We start from the raw sequence: 22,804 nt of genomic DNA on the forward strand, positions 1-22,804 counted from the left end.
CCTAACCATACGCGACCATAACGACAGTCTTCTTTTTAAAATTGTTATCAACAGTTGAAACCGCCAAGTAAAAGTTCTTTGATTAGTTAAAAAAAAAAAAAAAAAAAAAAATATTATAAAAAAAAATATTATTATTATTTTTTTTAAATAAATTTGATAGGTTTAGGGCATGCTCGCCGTTTCATATTTATGTATACTTTATCCATATTTTAATCATTATTTTAACAGGGCAGGTGTCTGGACCCATATTCACAAAACATCGTAAGCCTAGTTTTACACGTAAACGTAAATCTACGACTGAAGAGCTATTCACGAAACAACGAAAACGTAAGTTACGTGTAAAGTTGGACGTAAATATAAGAGTGCCTCCGATTACACCTAACGCTGCACGTTACACGTAAGTCGTATACATATAATAAATCAAGCACGATCGCCGTTATTTACTATTATTTACGGAAACTGGCAGCATTTCCAATAAATGAAGCAGTTTGCGATGGCGAACGCCGATTTAACATATTTTTGTTGGTGATCGAACGGATGTTTTCCACTCGGCCAATTTCTCCTGAGTTATCTTTTCCTTTTTAAGAAATATCCTCAAGTTCGTACCAAAACGCGGATCCTCACCAATACCAAAATGTCATGGTTCGCCGTTCGCGATGTTATTGTTAGCAGACGACAAACGAAATTGAGTTTTGCGCATTTGTTATTTACCCTTTAGCCATCGTTTCTAACGGGTTTTTTTTTTAATTTCTCCGGTGAGAGTGTTAAATCGTAGATTTACGTCCAACTAAGTTACGTTTACATTTACGACCGTCTTTGAGAATAAGGTGCTTCTTGCACGTAAAGGTAAATCTACGGCAGACGTAAGTGTTAGTCGTAGACGTAAATTTACACCTTTTTGTGAATATGGGTCCTGGTCTGTGCCTTTGGTAGTGGCTTGGTTAATACCACTAGGGTTTCGAACACGCCTATCCCGAGTCCGGCCTCCGATAGAATCGGGGGTCTTACTCGGGACAGGAATAACCTAACAAATAGGGTCAATTTTGAAATTTTGAATACTAACGCCAAAAGTATAAAAAGGGGAAAATTGGGGTTACAATTTTTTTGCTGCGCCCTTAAAGAAAAATATCAACATTCCTAACCTATATAAATTATTAATATAATATATTTTCGGCGCAAATTTAGATGGGCTGGTCTAAAATTAATAATAATTCTTAAACAATATTCATTAAGCCCATGGGAGGTTAAGAGGAAAGGGGCTGCCAATCATATTTTAAACATTGGTGTGACCAGGTGAGGGTCGGCAGGGCGACCAATTTTCCGGAATTTTCCGAAGAATCCGGAATTTTTAACTCATATCCGGAATTCCGGAATTAATGCCAAATATCCGACATTTTTTCCAAATTCGCTATCATTTTTTTTTTTTTTAAGCAACCATTTCTGAATATATTTTTAATTTTCTATATTTTTAAATCCCGAGTTTATTAAACAGAGTTTATTATTCAGCATTCTCCATTGCAACCTACCAGCCTCGGTGGCGTCGTGGTTAGGCCATCGGTCTACAGGCTGGTAGGTACTAGGTTCGGATCCCAGTCGAGGCATGGGATTTTTAATCCAGATACCGACTCCAAACCCTGAGTGAGTGCTCCGCAAGGCTCAATGGGTAGGTGTAAACCACTTGCACCGACCAGTGATCCATAACTGGTTCAACAAAGGCCATGGTTTGTGCTATCCTGTCTGTGGGAAGTACAAATAAAAGATCTCTTGCTGCTAATCGGAAAGAGTCGCCCATGAAGTGGCGACAGCGGGTTTCCTCTCAAAATCTGTGTGGTCCTTAACCATATGTCTGACGCCATATAACCGCAAAAAAAATGTGCGTCGTTAAATAAAACATTTCTTTCTTTCTTTCTTTCTTTCCAATGCAACCTGAACTTGGTATTATCGACTGTTTCGTGCTATTACTAAGACGTTTGTTTATTGGCTTTATTTGTCAACAGCTGACCAAAATACTATTTGCCTACCAGTAATCTGTGACACATTCATGACATTAATATTAATTTATTAATATACCTACCGATCTTGTTTTATTCAAGTAAGTTAAACTATAAAACAAATGTAAATTTTTACAAACCATTGTTAGATTTTGCCGCAAAAAGTGCTACTCTAATAGTAATGTACGGACCAGACGTTTCGTCCCCGATTCAGTTAACCTCAAATTAGTTCGACCCCACTGATGAAATAGTGCAAATGTGGCAATGTACCTACATAAAAATAATACTGGTCCCAAGTTTGTCACTTTATTACTAATCTGTAGGTGGGAGTGAAACTGTACTACACTATTTGCTAATAAAGTGGGGCTTTTAGGGGGTTTTTTGGTGATGATTTTTGATGTTTGGTCTGTGTGTGTGTGCGCGCGCGTGTGCGTGTTAATGCTGTTAATTGCTGTACTAGGTATAGTAACTTTATTTACACTGATGAATATATTTAGCATGTTTTACTAGACAAGCCATAAAGTAGGGCTATGCTTAAAAAGGAAGTAGAAAAATTCTGCCACTTATGTGGATTGATTTATACTTTTATTATTGAATACATATTCCAATAAATAATACACATTTTTTTATTGTTATGTATTTCTTTGGTTGTTGTTATTTTTTAAATATGTCAAATATGGCGCTGTTTAAATTATTTTTTATATTTTTGAAAATGGCGTTTTCGCATGCTTTAAACTATTGCTTTGAAAGGAGCGTTCGCGCGCTTAAAACTACATTCTCTGGAATAGTTTTATTATTTAAGCATATAGAACAGAAAATCCAATTACGTTTGGTGCATATATGACGCCGCACTCCGCATTGGTTTCACTACGCTGGCTTATCCAGGTCAAAAACAAAACCAGTATTTTGAAAGTGGGACACTTTTGACGGTCTCCTACCGATCTCGGTTTTCATTGGCTTATCACAAGTATAGAATTCCCCAACAAGAGATCACGTGAGATTTCGCAATTTTTGAACAAATTTAACTGTCTTGATTGAGGGGTCGTCTCATATCTCCAAAACATATTTATATCCATAGAGGTATGGTACAACGCCTTTCCAGGGGTCGGTGAGTGGGGAATTTGCCTTGAAAATTTGAAAGTGGCCAGCTGTTGGCATACGCGTTACAAGGGGGTGTTACTAATTACGTAACGCTCTAGGGGTAGAGGAAGAGGATACTGTGTTCGATTTACGTAACATTTTTCAAGACTATATGTTATTTTTATTCATTACTTAGACCTAAAAAGGCGTGTGTGTGGGGGGGGGGGGGGGGTAAATGCGCGGTAAGTCTAGGATCGATCCCCATCGGTATGTGATATCCATGGTATGTGATATCCTGTCTGTGGAATGGTACATATACACGATCCCTTGCTAAAAAAAAAATGTAGCGGGTTTCCAAGGCGCGTGTGCAGGGATTTCAGCGGGGTTGGGGTTATAGACTGTGTTGAGCGAAGTTTATATGGGGCCATGCTCCTCCAAAAAATACATTTCAATTTTTTTTAAGCTTGGGCAAGTAAGGGTTTCAACCTCCAATACCCTCCCCCCCTGCACATGCACCCGATTCCTCTCTAAGATTATATGTCAAAAATACCAAATGTTAGACCATCCAACAGCAGATGGAAGGAAGGATAGGATATGTTTTATTTAACGACGCACCACTCAGCACATTTTATTTACGGTTGTATGGGGTCGGATGATTATTAAATCAATATGCTTTATCTTTGATGTCGTTAACCCCCCCCCCCCCCCAACTTTACCCTTTCCAAACGAAATAATATTTATTTGAATTTGTCGATTTTAACACGTAAAATTAAAGGGACATTCCTGACTTTAAAGCTAACAAAATAGACAGTAATATGGATTAGTAAACTCACCTGTAATACATTTGTGTAAAAAAATCAATGAAAAGTGCGAAATTGAAATACTTACATAGAACAATACTTTCGGGATTCCCCATGACACGATTATTTGAAATCCTCGCGGAAAGGTGAAGGTCAGAAGTCGCAGTGATAACGAGAACACAAATTTCCCACAATGCAATATTCAACACGTTTTTGGGATGCAGTCGATTCGTCCATTGGACAATTTGTCTACAGACGATTCGTCCACTGAGGAACTCGAGACGATTCGTCCACTACAAAAAATCAGTTCTGGACGATTCGTCCACTGGGTTTTTATTTCCCCAGTACATTTCCATGGGTGAAAGTTTTCCGGCATATGCCGGATTTTCCGATTTTTCTGGGTCTCTAAAGGTGGGTTTATACTTTTTACGCCGTCACACGCCGTTAAACGCTAGCACACGCCGGTAAACGGCGACTACCGGCGAAAGCCAGCGTATCGGTTTATACTTTCACGCCGGCGAGAGTCGGCGTGTAACGGCGCTTAACGGCGTGAACATTTTTCAAAGTTCAACCGTGTTGAACTTTCAAGGTAAGCGCTGGAAGACGTCAGCTATTCAGCCAATCAGAAGTAGTTAAGTCATTTCACAACACAGCATTGGGTCACTGTACAGCAGAATGGAGAACATTGACGAACTTTTAATAAACGAAATACAGGGATATAAGTGTTTATATATCTGACTTGGTCAGATTTCAAGGACCAGACTAAGAAGGACAATGCCTGGCCAGCCATTGGCGAATCGTTAGGCCGAGATTGTAAGCATGGATGTTTCATGAGGCGTTCTATGATTAATCATTCTTGTAAAAACCAGGCTATCCCATAAAACCGGTCTATTGTCATTTGACTTGTTTTTACTGAATAAATATATATATGTAAGTAAAGACTGAAACATGTAAAAGGATAATTATTTCTTTAAATTGTTTTTTAAAATACATATATACTGTACACTTGTTTTCTTTTATCATTTATATATATATATATATATATATATATATATATATATATATATATATATATGATGTGTGTGTGTGTGTGTGTGTGTGTGTGTGTGTGTGTGTGTGTGTGTTTGTGTGTGTGTGTGTGTATTTGTGTGTTTCTTTGTGGACGTATTGGGAAGTTTTGTTCCCAACCAGTTCGCTTCCAGCCAGTTCTACCCCCAGTTGATCAATTTTGCTCCATATGTCTGACTCCCCAAGTTTGCTCCAAAACCTGCAAGTTCACTATATTACCTGTTTGTCAACTTATTTTAAATGTCAATTGCAGCACTTCATGATTTGGAAATGGCATGTATATTAAGACCCCCGGACCCTGTTCAAAGTATAACATTAAATCGCCTTGGTTTTGATTGGCTTCAAGGATCTTAATACAAAAGTCGAGCAGTGTCCCTTTGGCTCTCTAAATAACACAAGACGGCTGCTGTTTGCAACTGTACGAGGTGAAGTGCCACCTCGTCGCTTATGTCCACCATCTTAACATTTGTTCAAAGTTCAATTTTACCGCGGAGTCTTGAAACAAGGTCGGCGTCTGCGGGCGTGTACGTCCGTGTGTTTATACTTGGACAATGGCGCTTAACGTCTGCCGTCACTCGCCAGCTCACGCCGTCAACCGGCGTAGCGTTTACCGGCGTGTGCTAGCGTTTAACGCCGTGTGACGGCGTAAAAAGTATAAACCCACCTTAAGGGTCGTTTTTCCAAATCGTGTAAATCCGTTGAGATTTTCATAGGAGGGTGGGTAGGGGTTATGACCCAACTTCTCCGATTGTTGATAGATGATTACTCCAAAGTTCAAAAAAAAGTTCGATTCTACAACCTAGTTTTAGCAATGATTCAATCCGAGAAAGTTCCCCGATCTAGCAGATGCACATTTCAGTAAGTGCGCGTTTTGTTTTTGTTTTTTTGTTTTGTTTTTTTGTTGTTGTTGTTTTGTTGGGGTTTTTTTTTTTTGGGGGGGGTGGGGGGGTTACGGAGATCGCCGATCCTTTCGTTCGATTCCGACAAAACTGACTCAATGCGATCACCAGTCAACGGAAACACAAAATCGCAGTCCGTGAAACGAGATCCGGAAAGTTGAATCAAGTCGCGTCTAAAACAACACGCTTTGTTTGAATGACATTTGTTGTTTTGTTGAATTGTTTTTTAATGTACATTTAATTATATTGAAATTGAAGACAACGAGTTTTTATTTTATTTCGAGGTTATTAGGCATATGGGGATAACATGTGACGAGGGAGGGTACAGTGGATATAATATACGCCATTGAAGGAGAACATAACATGGGGGGGGGGGGGGGGGTAATAAAGTCTTCCGACGCGGAGGCTTGCATTACCTATTTACCACATCGTGACATGCGAGATAATGTACGAGCGAGTGGACGAATCGTCAATGGACGAATCGTCCGGGGCATGATAATGAATACAAACAGTTAATAAAAAATGGATGTTAATGTTGAATTCTAACTCTATTTTACTTTTTTGGTTATAGTATACCACAAAATAATGTTAAGAAACGATTACAATGTCAAAGAAATAACTATTAATATGTATGAAAAAAATGCAGTCATCGAGTGGACCAATCGTCAATGGACGAATCGTCCGGGGCATGATAATGAATACAAACAGTTAATAAAAAATTGATGTTAATGTTGAATTCTAACTCTATTTTACTTTTTTGGTTATAGTATACCACAAAATAATGTTAAGAAACGATTACAATGTCAAAGAAATAACTATTAATATGTATGAAAAAAATGCAGTCATCGAGTGGACCAATCGTCCGTGGACGAATAGTCCAGTGGACGAACCGTATGGAAAGCACGTTTTTAATGTTATTTATTTTTTAATATTGACGTTTTGCATTGATTACCAACGACTTTCCATTTGTTTCCTACAAGTCAGTAGTATTACAATTTTTTTTTCCGTTAAACTAAGCGATACGAATGGACGCATTTTAAAAGAAACAAGTAGAAATGATGCCGATAACAATTCCAAGATTTCATAATAATGTTCTTTTTTTTTCTTCTTTTTTTTCAACTTCAATAACTTTTTTATCTTGTCTCTTTTCTATTGCTTTCGGCTTGGCAAGCCTTCTGATTGTTCTAGCATTTAGGGTTAGGGTCACTTGTACTTATAGCTATAGAGATCTATAGATGTTGGAAAGATCGGAACCTCGTCCATTAGTCAGCTCGCCCCAACCCAAGCATTATACTCATAATACTGTGATGGTGCAATTTTATGGGTATCTGGTCGTTTCGGCCGGTTGCTAGTCACTTCGTACCTTGGTCCTTTCGTACCATAGTCATTTCGTAGCTTGGTTCTTTTGTACCATAGTCATTTCGTACCTAATTTGGTCCTTTCGTACCATTGCAAAATTGAAAGTCATATCGTACCCAATCTAATTAGGTATATAAGATGCAAACACCACCTGCAACTGACTTTATAAATCATTAAATATTTAATTTTGTCCCTAAAAAAAGATCAAGTCATTTCGTACCATACACTGAAACAAATTTGTTGTTAATTTAAGGGCGTTTCTGATCAGCAAAAAAAAAAAATATATTGTCATTGTGTATAAGTAATAAACATGAGCAATTGGCTGATTTGGTAATCGATAGGGTAGTCAATGTTTTCAGTGGTTGTTATTGTTTATTTCTTAAACAAATAAGATAATAAGTAATAATAAGTAATATTCGACCATTTCAGCTGGTAACTGAAAAAAATTGTTCATATTTATTTATTATTATTAGCATATTTATTAATTATGAATGTAAAAAAAGCACACTTTGGTCAATTGGAGCCAATTTCAGAAAACATCGAAGTTGGCCGTTAGTAGTACATACCAAATACGGCTCTTGTCAGGTAAAATGAATTAATAGTTGACAGGTGTTATGGTAAATCAATAACGATATGCTGCACAATAATGTGTTCTGATTTTCAAACTGTCAAAGTAAATTTAAAAAACAAAACAAAAAAACACTGCTTTTATGCTATGGTCGATTCGTTTTTTATATACTGGTATGAAATGACTATGGTATGGAAAGACTGCTCACAATGGTACGAAATAACTAAGGTACGAAATGACTTTTTGCAATGGTACGAAATGACTAGTGTACAGCATGGTATGAAATGACCAGGCAGCATGGTATTTACATATGCTCTACGTCACAAAAAGGTCACGTGATGCGCTTCAAATGCATGACAAGTCGAAGGGAATCCGCCGTCTAAAAATAGACTTTATTTGACGGTTTAAGGGAAAAATAAATTGATACGTACGAAAAAATATTTGGCAAAAATGCATATTGAGCTACTACGAACATTTGGGGGACCAAAAACACATTGGATATACAGATATAGATATTCTGGACAAGGAAATGTAAGTAAATTGTCATTCTAACAATTAAAAAAGGTTTTATTAGCCGGAAACTTTATAGCATTGCAACAAAGTCAGGAATGTCCCTTTAAGAAGTGAAAACGTTCATTGTCTACTTTAGTATATTTTATTTTTTAAATATATACATGATTAATGTGTTACTAGTATACAAACTAAATTTCTCAAATAGGAAGGTACGACTGTCGATAATACGTTGTCAAGATCAAACCGGTTTTAACTAAAGACTCTAGTACCGTATCCTCAACCGAACGTTCTTCGTACAGCGCAATATTTCTCTTTTAATTTTTTGAGACGAACCCTACAATTTGAAATCGGCAAACGCACGTGTTAACTGAAATTGACAACAGGCTGTCGTTTGTGCTTTGCCGAGCTATGGCGGCACAGGCGACGAATCAAGCGTTTACGTTTGACGATATCCGTTCATAGCGAACACACACGACTTTTTTAAAAGTGCATTTGAGCTTGTATTTCACATTTGTACATGATGATATAATATGGTAACCAGAGAATGTAACTTTAAAAATTAAAATACCAGAAAATTCCGGAAAAATATTTCCATTAGGTTGGTCGCCCTGGATCGGGAGGGAGGGGAGGCCGGCCCTACACAAAACCTAAGGCCGAACCGCCTACGCATATAGCCCCAAAGAATGCCCTAACTCCCGGCATCCCATCACTCCCACCCCCCCAGTGTCCAACCGCAGTTCAGTCCAATCCTGGCAGCCTACTAGTTGTGAGGAGTCGCCTGTTTTTCCATGGATAGGCCGGGTTCACCTCTCTCCTTCTGGCAGGCTTGGTACCCAAAACGAAATACTAAATTAACCATCGTTGGATTTTTTGCGCCACTCCCCTAGTGGCAACAGCGATTAAACTCTTATAACCCTTTGGCGTCACTCTTCAAGTGACGCCGGTTTAGGAAGTTATAATAACTTCCTAAACAACTAGTAGCTGGGGCGGATCTAGAGGGGGGGGGGGGGTACAAGGTGTCCGGACCCCCCCCCCCCTCAAATTTGAGAAGTGCCCCTTTTATTTAGGATTTTTAGGTTTTTTACAAATTTATTTATTCTGTCAATGTATAGAACACTGTAGAATACGTCTGCCAGCATCCCTGTTGTAGCACTATTATATTATGGTCCATGTGAACCGTGTGTAATTTTTCAATAGTGCCTTTTCATAATGTTATGGTGCCCTTTTTGTCTTGGACCCCCCCCCCCCCCCCATCAGAAAAGCTGGATCCGCCCCAGAGTAGGCTGCCAGGATTGGACTGAACTGCGGTTGAACACGGTGAGGGTGGGGGTGATGGGATGCCGGGAGTTAGGGCATTCTTTGAGGCTATATGCGTAGGCGGTTCGGCCTTAGGTTTTGTGTAGGGCCGGCCTCCCCTCCCTCCCGACCCTCACCTGGTCACACCAATATTTAAAATATGATTGGCAGCCCCTTTCCTCTTAACCTCCCATGGGCTTAATGAATATTGTTTAAGAATTATTATTAATTTTAGACCAGCCCATCTAAATTTGCGCCGAAATTATATTATATTTATAATTATATAGGTTAGGAATGTTGATATTTTTCTTTAAGGGCGCAGCCACAACTTATTAAGACCAATTTCCCCCTTTTTATACTTTTGGCGTAAATATTCAAAATTTCAAAATTAACCCTATTTGTTAGGTTATCCCCGTCCCGAGTCAGACCCCCGACTCGGGATAGGCGTGTTCGAAACCCTAGTGGTATATGGACACGTTAAACCAGTTACTAAGCTAAGATTAGTTAATATATGTTAAAATAGAAACAATTTCTATCGGTATTGTGTCACGCGCTCAACAACATCAGTCTGTCGCATCGTACGCGTGCGGTTGGATGCAGCTATTGAAATCAATGATTCTAAAAAAAATCACTCGCATCATTCGCGTCGCACGCGTCCGGTTAGGATACAGCTTCACTCATTCATAACTCAGACAAGAAAGATCATTAATGAATAATAAATTTGTCTTCGTGACGTGACATATAAAACTAATAATCGAGACAAGACCTCAAAGACACTGTAGTTTCTATGAATATTTATTTTCTGATGAACTCTGATTGGCATTGTTAGTCCGTTCTGTGGAGAGTTGAATATGTTATTGGTTGATGATGTTAGACTTCTACTATTAATTATTTTGTATTCCTGTCTTTAGAATTGGGACGTCGCAATCACTCTTTGAATTTTAAGATCAACAAGATATAATATTGGACATTTCATTTGTGGTTTGTAAATTTTTCTATGTTGCTACAGTGAAACGCCAATCATTAGAATGGTTGTATTCCCCATTAAACATAATTATGATTATGGACCAGGGCCCCGTGCCACGAAGCGATCTTAGCGCTAAGATAACCTTAACAGGGCCGTACCTTGATCAAAATCCTAGGGGGTGCACTACTTTTTATAAACAACTGAAACACTATACAAATTAAACCCTGAGATGTGTATGCTATTTTTTGGAGTAAAAAAAAAGAAAAGAAACTGGCCCCCTGAGAATCTCAGGATACGGCCCTGCTTAAGTGCATAACTACCTTATGTACTTAAGGTGATTTTAGGGTTACGATCGCTTCGTAGAAAAGGTCGGGCGTGCGTGTGTGCGTGACCTAGTTCGTCATATTTTGTTACAACAGAGCAGTAAAGGCGTTTTCTTTTTGACCTAGGGGTGAGACGTAGCCCAGTGGTAAAGCGCTCGCTTGATGCGCGGTCAGTTTGGGATCGATCCCCGCCAATGGGCCCATTGGGCTATTTCTAGCTCCAGCCAGTGCACCACGACTGGTACACCAAGGGCCGTGGTATGTGTTATCCTGTCTATGGGATGGTGCATATAAAAGATCCCTTGCTGCTAATCGAAACGAGTAGCCCATGAAGTGGTGACAGCGGGTTTCCTCCATCAATATCCGTGTGGTCCTTATGGTCCGACGCCATATAACCGTAAATAAAATGTGTCGAGTGCGTCCTTAAATAAAGTATTCCCTTCTTCTTCTTCATTCTGACCTAATGCATACTCATACATACTAGAAGGCCTACTAGTAATTATTACTGTATTTTTTATGAATAATTAACAGTGTGATAAATTTGAATATTTTATTTTATTTTAATTTAATTAATTAATTAATTAATTAATTTAAGTATGTTGATTTGTCTCTGACATTTCATAATGCAGTCCTGTAGGTGCGAAAACCGATTTGCGTTGCCCATACAGCCGCCATAGTTAAAATGTTCGCAATGACCGCTCCCTGGGTTGTAGTAATATGACGGTATCAGCGCTTCACATGGTCCGATAGTCTTTGGTAGATAACAGTCTGAAAAACAACAACAACATATAAACAAACAAAAACGTAAATAATATTTTATTAATTGTTTATTTTGGACATGTTCTCGTATTGTTAAAACTATAAAATGTATCCACTGATACATAGAAATACAATCTAGGCCTATGTATTATCATTTTTCATGACCAATATTGGCTTAAGCTATGAGAGAGAGAGAGAGAGAGAGAGAGAGAGAGAGAGAGAGAGAGAGAGAGAGAGAGAGAGAGAGAGAGAGAGAGAGAGAGAGAGAAGGGGAGGGAGGGAGAGAGAGGGAGGGAGAGAGGAGGGGAATGGAGCGGGACAGAGAGAGAGAGATAGAGAGAGAGAGAGAGAAAGAGAGAGAGAGAGAGAGAGAGAGAGAGAGAGAGAGAGAGAGAGAGAGAGAGAGAGAGAGAGAGAGAGAGGAGGAGGAGATATTACGTGAACAGTTCAAATGGATCGCCCATGTCTCAGAAACAAGTTATCATGTATCTTCATTATACCTGAAACATCATTTTCGGCATTGACAAGTGCCAACAACAATCCAAGCAAAAGGCTGTGCCACATGTTAGTTCTGAAATACACAAAGCACTGATTTCATTTAATTTCATTTCAACTTATTTTCGTGCTGATATCCAATTAAGGTTCAAGCACGCTGTCCTGGGCACACATCTCAGCTATCTGGGCCGTTTGTCCAAGACGGTGAGTTGGTTATTAGTGGTTAGTGAGAGAAGAGGGTGTAGTGCTCTTACACCTAACCATTGAGTCGTTAAAACTCGCTCTGGGAGGGAGCTGGTACCGGGCTGCGAACCCTGTACCTACCAGCCTTATGTCCGATGGCTTAACCACGACACCACAGAGGCCGGCAAAGCACTGATTAATGTCTGACAAAAAGATAAAAGTAGTTAGCTCCCTTGTCTTGCAAAAACACTCAGACTTTGACAAAAGCACTCAGAATTTGACCAGTTAAATTAACAGAGGAAGGAAGGAAGGAAATGGTATATTTAATGACGCACTCAACACATTTTGGGGCGGGACGTAGCCCAGTGATAAAGCGCTCGCTCGATGCGCGGTTGGTCTGGGATCGATCCCCGTCGGTGGGCCTATTGCGCTATTTCTTGTTCCAGCCAGTGCACCACGACTGGTATACCAAAAGCCGTGGTATGTACTACCTTATCTGTGGGACGGTGCATATAAAAGATCCCTTGCTGCTAATCGAAAAGAGTAGCCCATGAAGTGGCGACAGCGGGTTTCCTCTCTTAATATCTGTGTGGTCCTTAACCGTATTTCTGACGCCATATAACCGTAAATAAAATGTGTTGAGTGCGTCGTTAAATAAAACAGTATGTTTCTTTTTTTTCAACACATATCTCTATTTCTACACAATAAAATCACGGGAAAGCCGCGTGGGTCACCGTCTGACATATACTCTTCAAAAAAAGAAACGCAAAAGGGTACAAATGGGTTATAACTCCGATTTTATGTTTCCTACCGGTTCATGCTTTGTGAATATAAGGTCATTGCATGTCCCAAACACATTCCCACGGTTACATTCGATAAAACGCAGCTACTGTACAATAAAGTTCCAAAATGTGAATATTCGCAAAAACGCAGCCACGTGCAAACCATGTCACCACTGCACGTGCGTTGTCTGCACGTGCAACATGAACATCGACAGTATAAAAGTGCAGGGTGTTCGCTTGCCTGGCCTCTGTATCTGGCCGACAGTTGACAATCCAGGACATGCCACGTCTCAGTGAACCGCAGAGAAACAATGCCATCGGCCGACTAGACGCAGGCGAATCCAGAACGGCCGTTGCCAGGGCATTCCATGTGTCCCCAAGCACCATCTCCAGACTGTGGGACCGTTACCAGCAACATGGATCAACACGTGACCTCCCTAGATCCGGTCGACCACGGGTCACTACCCCCGGGCAGGACCGCTACATCCGGGTACGCCACCTTCGGGAATGATTGACTACTGCCACCTCCACAGCCGCAGCAATACCAGGTTTGCGCAGGATATCCGACCAGACCGTACGGAACCGCCTACGTGAGGTAGGAATTCGTGCCAGACGTCCAGTTCGAGGTGTCATCTTAACACCACAACACCGTCGACTCCGACTGCAGTGGTGCCAGATTCATCGACAATGGCCTCAACTGCGATGGAGACAGGTGTGGTTCAGTGACGAGTCCCGATTTCTGCTCCGACGTCATGATGGAAGATGTCGCGTGTATAGGCGTCGTGGTGAACGTTATGCGGCAAACTGCGTGCAGGAAGTGGACAGATTCGGCGGGGGTAGTGTCATGGTATGGGCAGCCATCTCACACACTGGCAGAACTGACCTGGTCCACGTGCAGGGCAACCTGAATGCACAGGGCTACATTGACCAGATCCTCCGGCCACACATCGTTCCAGTTATGGCCATCGCCAACGCAGTGTTCCAACATGACAACGCCAGGCCTCACACAGCACGTCTCACAACGGCTTTCCTACAGAACAACATTAATGTCCTTCCTTGGCCATCGATATCACCGGATTTGAACCCAATTGAGCATCTATGGGACGAGTTGGACCGACGCCTCCGACAGCGACAACCACAGCCCCAGACCCTGCCCGAGCTGGCAGCAGCCTTGCAGGCCGAGTGGGCCACCATCCCCCGGGACGTCATCCGTACTCTGGTTGCTTCAATGGGCAGGCGGTGCCAGGCAGTTGTCAACACACGCGGAGGCCACACCCGGTATTGACTCCAGATGACCTTGACCTTGGTGGTGTGTCCTATCACTTACTCACAATGGACTAGAGTGAATTGTGAACAATCCTGCAACATTTGGTAATTATCGGACTCACCATTCAATAATTAAATCAATTCTCCAAATGTTACGACAATGTGGTTTTGCGTTTCTTCTTTTGAAGAGTATATGTTTGTTAATTATTACTAAACAATGAGCATTCTTCTTGGTATGTTCTTTGCCATATACTACTAACCAGCAAATACCACCATCAGTAAACATAACAGTTAAATACTGAGTAGTTTAACAGCATATTGTTTTTGATAAAACAAAACAAAAACAAAAACAAACAAACAAACTTACAGACAATCCTTTCACAGTCGAAATTAGGACACTTGTGGTAATCAGTGGTACAATGTTATCAGCGAAACTAGTTACAACTAGTTGACAAGTACCTGATAAACTAATATACCGATTTTGTTTTTTTTATTATAAGTCGATAGATAGGTTTTAACATTTTGAAATTTGAGTGAAATTATTCGGGGATTATGACCCCTTCCCCAGCCTGCTTCTTCCGTTGTGCCTACTGCGTGTTACATTTATTATGTATATGTAGTCTATACGCGTTTTGCGTATGTAAGTCTGTCTATGCGTTCAAATTAGATATAATTGTGCAAAATCTCTATTTCAAAGCAGAGTGTTGACAAAAACGTTTGCAGCTTCACAACTGCCATCCCCGATGTAGCAAAGCAAACAATACCGAGGGAAAAGAAAGAAAGGTTTTATTTAACGACGCACTCAACACATATTATTTACGGTTATATGGCGTCGGACATATGGTTAAGGACCACACAGATATTAAGAGATGAAACCCGCTGTCGGCACTTCATGGGCTACTCTTTTCGATTAGTAGCAAGGGATATTTTATATGCACCATCCCACAGGGTAGTACATACCACGGCCTTTGATATACCAGTCGAGGTGCACTGGCTGGAACGAGAAATAGCCCAATGGACTCACCGACGAGGATCGATCCCAGACCGACCGCCCATCGAGCGAGCGCTGTACCACTGGGCGACGTCCCGCCCCATACCGAGGGGAAGAAGACGAAAGACTACAGACTATTCTGGAACTCCACTCTCGACAAACTGCACAAAGAGCTAAGTGTGGCTAGAGATATTATGGAGAAAACTCCAAATAATCGAAACATCGCTAAACATAACCAAGCCAAAACAGCATTTATCGAGAAAAAGATAAAACAAACTCGGACAAGCTGGCAGGAGAAAACCTCATCCTTGAATCTTGAAAAGGACACAACAAACCTTTGGCAACTCACAAACATGCTGAATGAAGACAACACACGGATATCAGGCCTCAGACCACAATTAATTTCACTATGTATTCTCATGTAGCCCCAGTGGCTGTAGCACTTTTATTAATTTCACCAGGCCATTAGCATTTCACGGGAAACATTACCTGCCTGGGCCCATTGAACACTCGAAAGGACGACATCTGTTGTCCAGCTCTTTTCCGCGTTATATCAATGTAAACAAACACACGTGGGCTAAGGGACCGAATCACACCCATTTCTCTGCATTTTACACAAATTTTGCATGACTTCAATGTGCTCTGGGGGACATTATGCAGTATCCAGTGTAAACCAAGTGCACATATTCACTAACTGCATCCTCTTACCTGTCAAACCCAGTGTAACAATCCAGTATACTAAGCAGCTCCCCAGCCATTAATCACATCACAAGAAAACTATATTTTCTCGCATTAACTTCCGTATTTTGGACAACCAAATGGGTGGATAACTCTAGTCTGAGGCCAGAACCAAATCAACTCTCAAAACAGAGAATGGCGCTGTCATAGGGAAAGCAGCGGCAAACATCTTTGCCAAAGTCTACCAATCTGAAAGTGAAATCAAACTCCCATCAGGTAGACTAGGGGAAGTCAGAAAAAAGATCAGAGAATTGAAGAACGCTCCACACTAAGAGATTAGCTCCTGCATCATAAAATGTTTGAGCCTACATGAGCTTGAAGATGCACCGAGAAAGCTCAAACAGAAGAAGGCACCAGGTCCTGACGGAATCACAAATGAAATGCAAAATACCCTCTTGCATATTTTCAATCAAAGCAAGCATACAGGGAAGGTCCCGGCAAAGTGGAAATAAGCCCACATCACACCTATCCTTATGAAAGGAAAAGACAAGCAAGAGGCCAGAAGTTACAGGCCAGCCAGTCTCCTCAGCTGCGTGGGTAAACTGATGGAAAGAGTCATCAACAAGCGACTTCTCTGGCATCTGGAGTCCAACTCTATCCTGACTCCTACACAGACAGGCTACCGACAGCATCATAGTGCATTCGATCAGCTGGCTTACCGTACCCAGGAAATCCAAGAGAAAAAGAAAGTGCTTGCAGTCTTCTTTGACCTGTCAAAGGCCTTTGACACAGTCTGGAAAGAGGGGCTGTTGCTCAAACTTCTAGAAGCAGGTATCAATGAGAAGATGCACAGATGGCTGAGTGATTACCTGTACCAACGCAATGCAAGAGCGGAGGTAGACAACATAGTCGGCAACATTGTCAAAATGACAGGAGTGCCCCAGGGAAGTGTGATATCACCAACCCTGTTCCTTGTCTACATAAATGACATCACAGCAGCCATACCAAAGTACGTCTCCGACACCCTACATGCTGATGACCTTGCTGTGTGGAACTCCGAGGAGTATACTATCAACTACAACCTTCAGAATCCAACTCACCTTTAACAAAGTAAATGATTCGACCAAAAAATGGGGACTCCAGCTCAACCAAACAAAAACAGTTTCAACACTCTTTTCCCTCTCTACTCAAAAAGAGAAAGTAAAGCTAAAACTTGAAGACCAGCCAGTGTAACAGTCAAATACACCAACTTTTCTTGGACTGACACTAGATACACGGCTGACATGGAAGTCTCACATCGATGCCACAGAGGCAAGAGCTGTCAGGAAACTGTCATTAATGAAGAAACTGGCTGGGACTAACGGGTGCCAACTCCAAGATTCTCAAGCAGGTATACACCGGAACTATAAGACCTACCATGGAATATGCCTCTCCATCCTGGACAACTGCTTTAAAGGCAAACAAGAATAAGTTGAATAAAGTGCAGCACATGGGCCTCAGAAATGCATACTGATGTGCTCATGCTATATGCCAGTCAATATGAAGAGCTTTCTCCAAATGTCTGGTCACCATCACACCATCTCCCAGAAATCAAATTGGATGTTCCAGGACTTACAACAAAGGGGGAGAAATCACCATCTCAACAGCTTGCACTCACCCTAAAAATCAATATAATTAAAATTAGCTCCACTGGTTAATTACTATTACCTGTGGATCTAACAGCACCCCGTTGGAGCTCATGTCCAGCTGACCTTTCATTCGACCAATCAAAACCTTACTTGCAAAATTATGCCAGTGATTTGAAAAGAATTTGAAAACATTCGGGATTATGCCGAGGGTATACGAAATGATTCGGGTAAATTACGAAGTATGCCGGAAACTAATTTCAATATAATATTTTATATAAAATTCGTTTCAAGACGAAAAAAAAAACCCGTGATGGTATAGCCATAAAAGCTGTTTATACTAGTATACAATCCAGAGTTTATTACTGCACTTCTCCCCCTGTTTTTTAATGTTGAAATAGACCAATAAGTTCGCCTATTGCATAAATAGTCTCGCCCGATATTTTTAGAATTTGTATGCTCCCGAATAACGCTATAAACGGTGAAGTGTAATTGGTCGATACCGTATTTAAATTGTTATTTATAGATGAAATGTCACCTGGACATGGGAGTCCATGCAATGCTGTTAGATCTACTAGTAGACCAGTAGAGATAATTTTAATCAGATTGCCTAGAAATGATAGACCGGCGATATTCAAAGACAATCTGGATCCATGCATTCACAGATGGTTCAGCGGAGAATGCTATACGAAAAGGTGGAAGTGGAGCATACATCAGTAATCCAGATGGCTCCTCGGCCTCCCTCTCCATTCCAGTTGATGAGCTAAGCTCGAACTACATAGCAGAATTGCAAGCCCTGATTGCCGCGACAGAGGTTCTGATAAAGGAAACAGAATACAGTGCTTCTAACAGACTCCTTGTCAGCTCTCCAATCACTTTCATCAGGACCCTTAGAACTTCTAATCAGACAACTGCAAGAAAAAACTTAATGCTCTTAATCAAAGCTGCAAGGTGATACTACAGTGGATCCCTGCACATGTAGGAGTTGCAGGCAACGAAAAGGCCGACCAACTGGCCAAAGCAGGCAGCTGCCTCCCACAACCCAACTCTTCCATATCATACAGTGATGCCAAGACAGTCCTAAAGCGAAAATTCAAATGTGATTGCAAGACGAGGAATGGTGGATACAGCCCTGACTCTGACAGCATTAACCAACTAGACAGAAAAGAATAAACTTTATTATTTCGTATTCGCAATGGACATTGTGGCCTAAAGAAGCACCTAAAAAGGGTAGGACTTGCAGAGGTTGCCCAATGTGAATGTGGTGCTGAAGAGCAAACACCGGAACACGTTCTACAAACCTGTCCGCACCCAGAAGAAATTCGACAGAAAGTTTGGACGCAAGACACGTCCCTCAACAGCAAACTCTGGTGACTGTCGACGACCTCCGGAAGACGGCAAACTTCATCGCCACATCCGGATTACTGATATGACGGCCGTAAGAAGATTGAACGCAGAAGAAGAGGAAGAAGAAGAAGAATATATAATTGTTATTTGTGTCATAGATCTGACCTTTAGTACCTGAGTTCACGATATTTTTTTTATTAATATTAAATATATTTGAGAACCAATCGTTTTTTGGAGGGGGTGGGGGGTGGGTCTTGACTTCTAGTTGTGTTGTACATATAAACAACGTTCATATGGACGGCGCTCATAATTCTAACGTCAAAAAATGAAGGATTAAGTAATATCTAAGTAAACAGCCTTTAAAAAAAAATCAAACCACGGAATTTTAACCCTAAAATTGGTAGCAATACCGTGCGAGTCTTCCCCCGCTCTACATAAATAAAGATAAAATATGGCTTGTACCGCCCCGCCCCGACTGAAAATTGTGCCGTCCTCCCACTCAGATATCGTTCCAACGGGCCTGATTAATATTCGGGATTCTTTTGGTGCTTTGTTCGGTGTCGGCCCGGGAAGAAGAACATCTTATTTGAGGTAGTACCGGTAAGCCCAATAATAAATGTCCCGGGAAGCAGAAGGGTCTAATTGATTTGCATGTTCTTCGTTGCTGTATGAGCCGCGCTTTTTTAACAACGAAATGAGGAAGCGTATTTGCATAGGATTACAAAAATGGGTGCCCGTACGCCTATGGAATTTGTTTTTGTTTGTTTGTTTTGTTAGTATTTGGGGAGGGTAGGTTAGGGTATCACTTGTGGTTGTGCGTGTTTTATGTTATTGTGTTGTTATTTCATTTAATTTACCGGCCTCGGTGGCGTCGTGGCAGGCCATCGGTCTACAGGCTGGTAGGTACTGGGTTCGGATCCCAGTCGAGGCATGGGATTTTTAATCCAGATACCGACTCCAAACCCTGAGTGAGTGTTCCGCAAGGCTCAATGGGTAGGTGTAAACCACTTGCACCGACCAGTGATCCATAACTGGTTCAACAAAGGCCATGGTTTGTGCTATCCTGCCTGTGGGAAGCGCAAATAAAAGATCCCTTGCTGCCTGTCGTAAAAAGAGTAGCCTATGTGGCGACAGCGGGTTTCCTCTAAAAACAGTGTCAGAATGACCATATGTTTGACGTCCAATAGCCGATGATAAGATAAAAAAATCAATGTGCTCTAGCGGCGTCGTTAAATAAAACAAACTTTTTTTTCATTTAATTTGCTCGTATTAGGCTCTACTATTTCTAACTGCAACTAAGCCCCTTTTGAATGCGAAATATGGGTGTTTAACAGTTCAGTTACCAAATAATGTTCTATATCTGTCATGGGACAAATGTTTGAACAACCGCTGCACATAGAAGCAACCTTACTCAATGTTACGAGGAGAATAAAAGTGAAGAGACTGAATACATGACATGTATATCATGAAAAATCGACTGTGTTAGGTCATTGATCATTGGGTGGTGTATTTTCAAAATAAAGTACTTTTTATTGGACAGCAATCCTTTTGTCGTTATTGAAATCGTGTGAATATATTATGGTTACTAAGTTCATTTGGTGATAACTGACCATTTGCAGGTATAGTCAAAGCATACTAATAATTAGTGAAACCTCTTAAAACCGGACCCTCAGTAAACCGGAATTCCCTCAAAACCGGACATTTGTCATGGTCACTTTTTAAATATCTGTACAGAAGAGAACCTCTCTAAACCGGATACCTCTTAAACTGGACTTTTTACTTGGCCCGAGGGTGTCCGGTTTAGAGGAGTTACACTGTACCATGTTATGGTGAGAAATGTCGGCGTCGCACTGTTACCCAGTTTGTAACAAATTGTCTTGGTCGAAAATATGCAATGAAGTATATATCAGTTATATAAAGATAGAAAATGGAAACGATAAAAATAAAAACATCAGTCACTTGTGATTTGCGCGCATATGTCCATTTCTCAAAGCAAAGACGGCATTGTGAACTTTGGCCCATGTCATGAAATTTTATATGTAAATGGGTTTTGGATTGAAAAGGTATTGGTTTACCGTCAAGTGCATTTCAGTTTGTATGATTAAAATTAGCTATATTATGACATACAGATTAGTACGAAAAAACAACAACAACAAAACGTCCATCGTGTTGGTTTGAGATTCAGATACATACATTTATTAAAAAAAAGTATGGTTAAGTTTGGTGCCCTCTGATGGTACCAAATGGTCAGATGTGGGGTCTCAGCTCATAAACTAATTATTATTTTAGTTATATTATTTTTTTTTTTTAAATTATTATATTTATGATTAATACCCACGATGTAACCAGGCATATGAATTCGTAGTACTTATATATGCACAGTGATACAGAATCAGCTCGACGTTACCTTTTGACTGCACACACCGACAAACAAGTAATGGGGGCAATTAACCAGTGCCAGGAAGTAGATATTCGTGATTGGTAATTATACCAAGTTGTCCCACTAAGTAGAATTCATTTTAGGACCATTTATACAGGTGTCTCTACTTCCCGGCCCATCGCCCTTTGTTTGTCATATCATTGAACAAAACCTTTTGGTACTGTTATTATTTTTCACATAGCAATATTGTCGCCGAACACCTGCTTAGAAATGTTAATATAAAAGTTCCCGGGATTCCCTTGCACTATAAATGCTGTTTTGATTAGCATATGCGTATATGTCTGATAAGAATATTTTATTTTCTCATTACCATATTTCAATCTGTAATTTTATTAAACAGATGCTGTCTTTAGCAGTAAATTCAGACAGATAAACAAGTACCACTGTGTTTGATTTAATAGTTCCAATCTCACCTTCCCATATTTCTAACACCTGTTACCGTTGTCGTATTCTCCAAAATGGACTTTGTGTATTTGGCGATTTTCGATTGTTTTAAAGGGACAGACCCTAGTTTCAACCAGTGAAAATTAACACTAAGTTTAGTTAATCTACAAACCTGTAACACGTCTGAATAAAGTTACAATTGAGTGAAACATGAGTCTGTAACTTTGAAATGTGAAATACACTCTAAAAATAGACTAAAACTCGACTCCATATCTGTTACTTCTCAGACACACGTTTTTAAAAATATGAGAAATGCATTTTATGATATTAAAAACACCAGGATGACCAAAGACACTTCGAATGTACGGAAATTAATAATCTAAACAATAAAATCTAAGTAAAGTATGACTTAAGTTATCAAAAACGGCTATAATAGTAAAAAATGTGCCTTAGTGTTTAAAAACTAGAATATGTCCCTTTAAGTTGCAATGTTAATATTGCGGATGCCTTTTTTTATCGTCACATTTATTTGTGATAAATAAATTCAAATTAATGGTCCCATCGCATAATATTTACATAATTAACTCGAGAATATAATAATTTTAATGTGTTAAGCTGTATCCTAACCGGGGGTGAATAAGACCCGCACTCAGTACGATCAGATATCCGTCTTATTACTCTAACACAGAGTAATTGTTCTTCTTTTCTCATTTTCTGACGAATGTAAATGAAGGAACAGAAGTCACAAGTTGGTGATGTAGTCTCTATTTTCCTTTCCTTGAAACATGATTAACACGATAACAACATGGTAATACAGATACAAAATAAATCTTATGAAATCGGCAATTCCGCAGAAACGAAAACTCGACTGTTAGCATCTTGAGTGTGTACCACACATTAAATAGTGATGTCACTGTTTTGTGTACACTGACAAAGAAATAAAAATGGTGGCTATATTATAAATAATATTTTCATATACTTACCTTTTGT

General features: G+C 40.2%; 1 long non-coding RNA gene across 1 annotated transcript; it reads right to left on the bottom strand.

Moving 5' to 3' along the window:
• Positions 1-11,400: 11,400 nt before the first annotated feature.
• Positions 11,401-14,860, bottom strand: LOC121370428. The gene is made up of 3 exons (XR_005957681.1): positions 14,717-14,860; positions 12,124-12,194; positions 11,401-11,632 (listed from the first exon to the last, which is right to left on the bottom strand). It is a non-coding gene; the product is annotated as an uncharacterized LOC121370428 (long non-coding RNA).
• Positions 14,861-22,804: the final 7,944 nt, after the last annotated feature.

Source organism: Gigantopelta aegis, chromosome 4 (assembly GCF_016097555.1).
Source record: "Gigantopelta aegis isolate Gae_Host chromosome 4, Gae_host_genome, whole genome shotgun sequence".
Classification (NCBI taxonomy): Eukaryota; Metazoa; Mollusca; class Gastropoda; order Neomphalida; family Peltospiridae; genus Gigantopelta; species Gigantopelta aegis.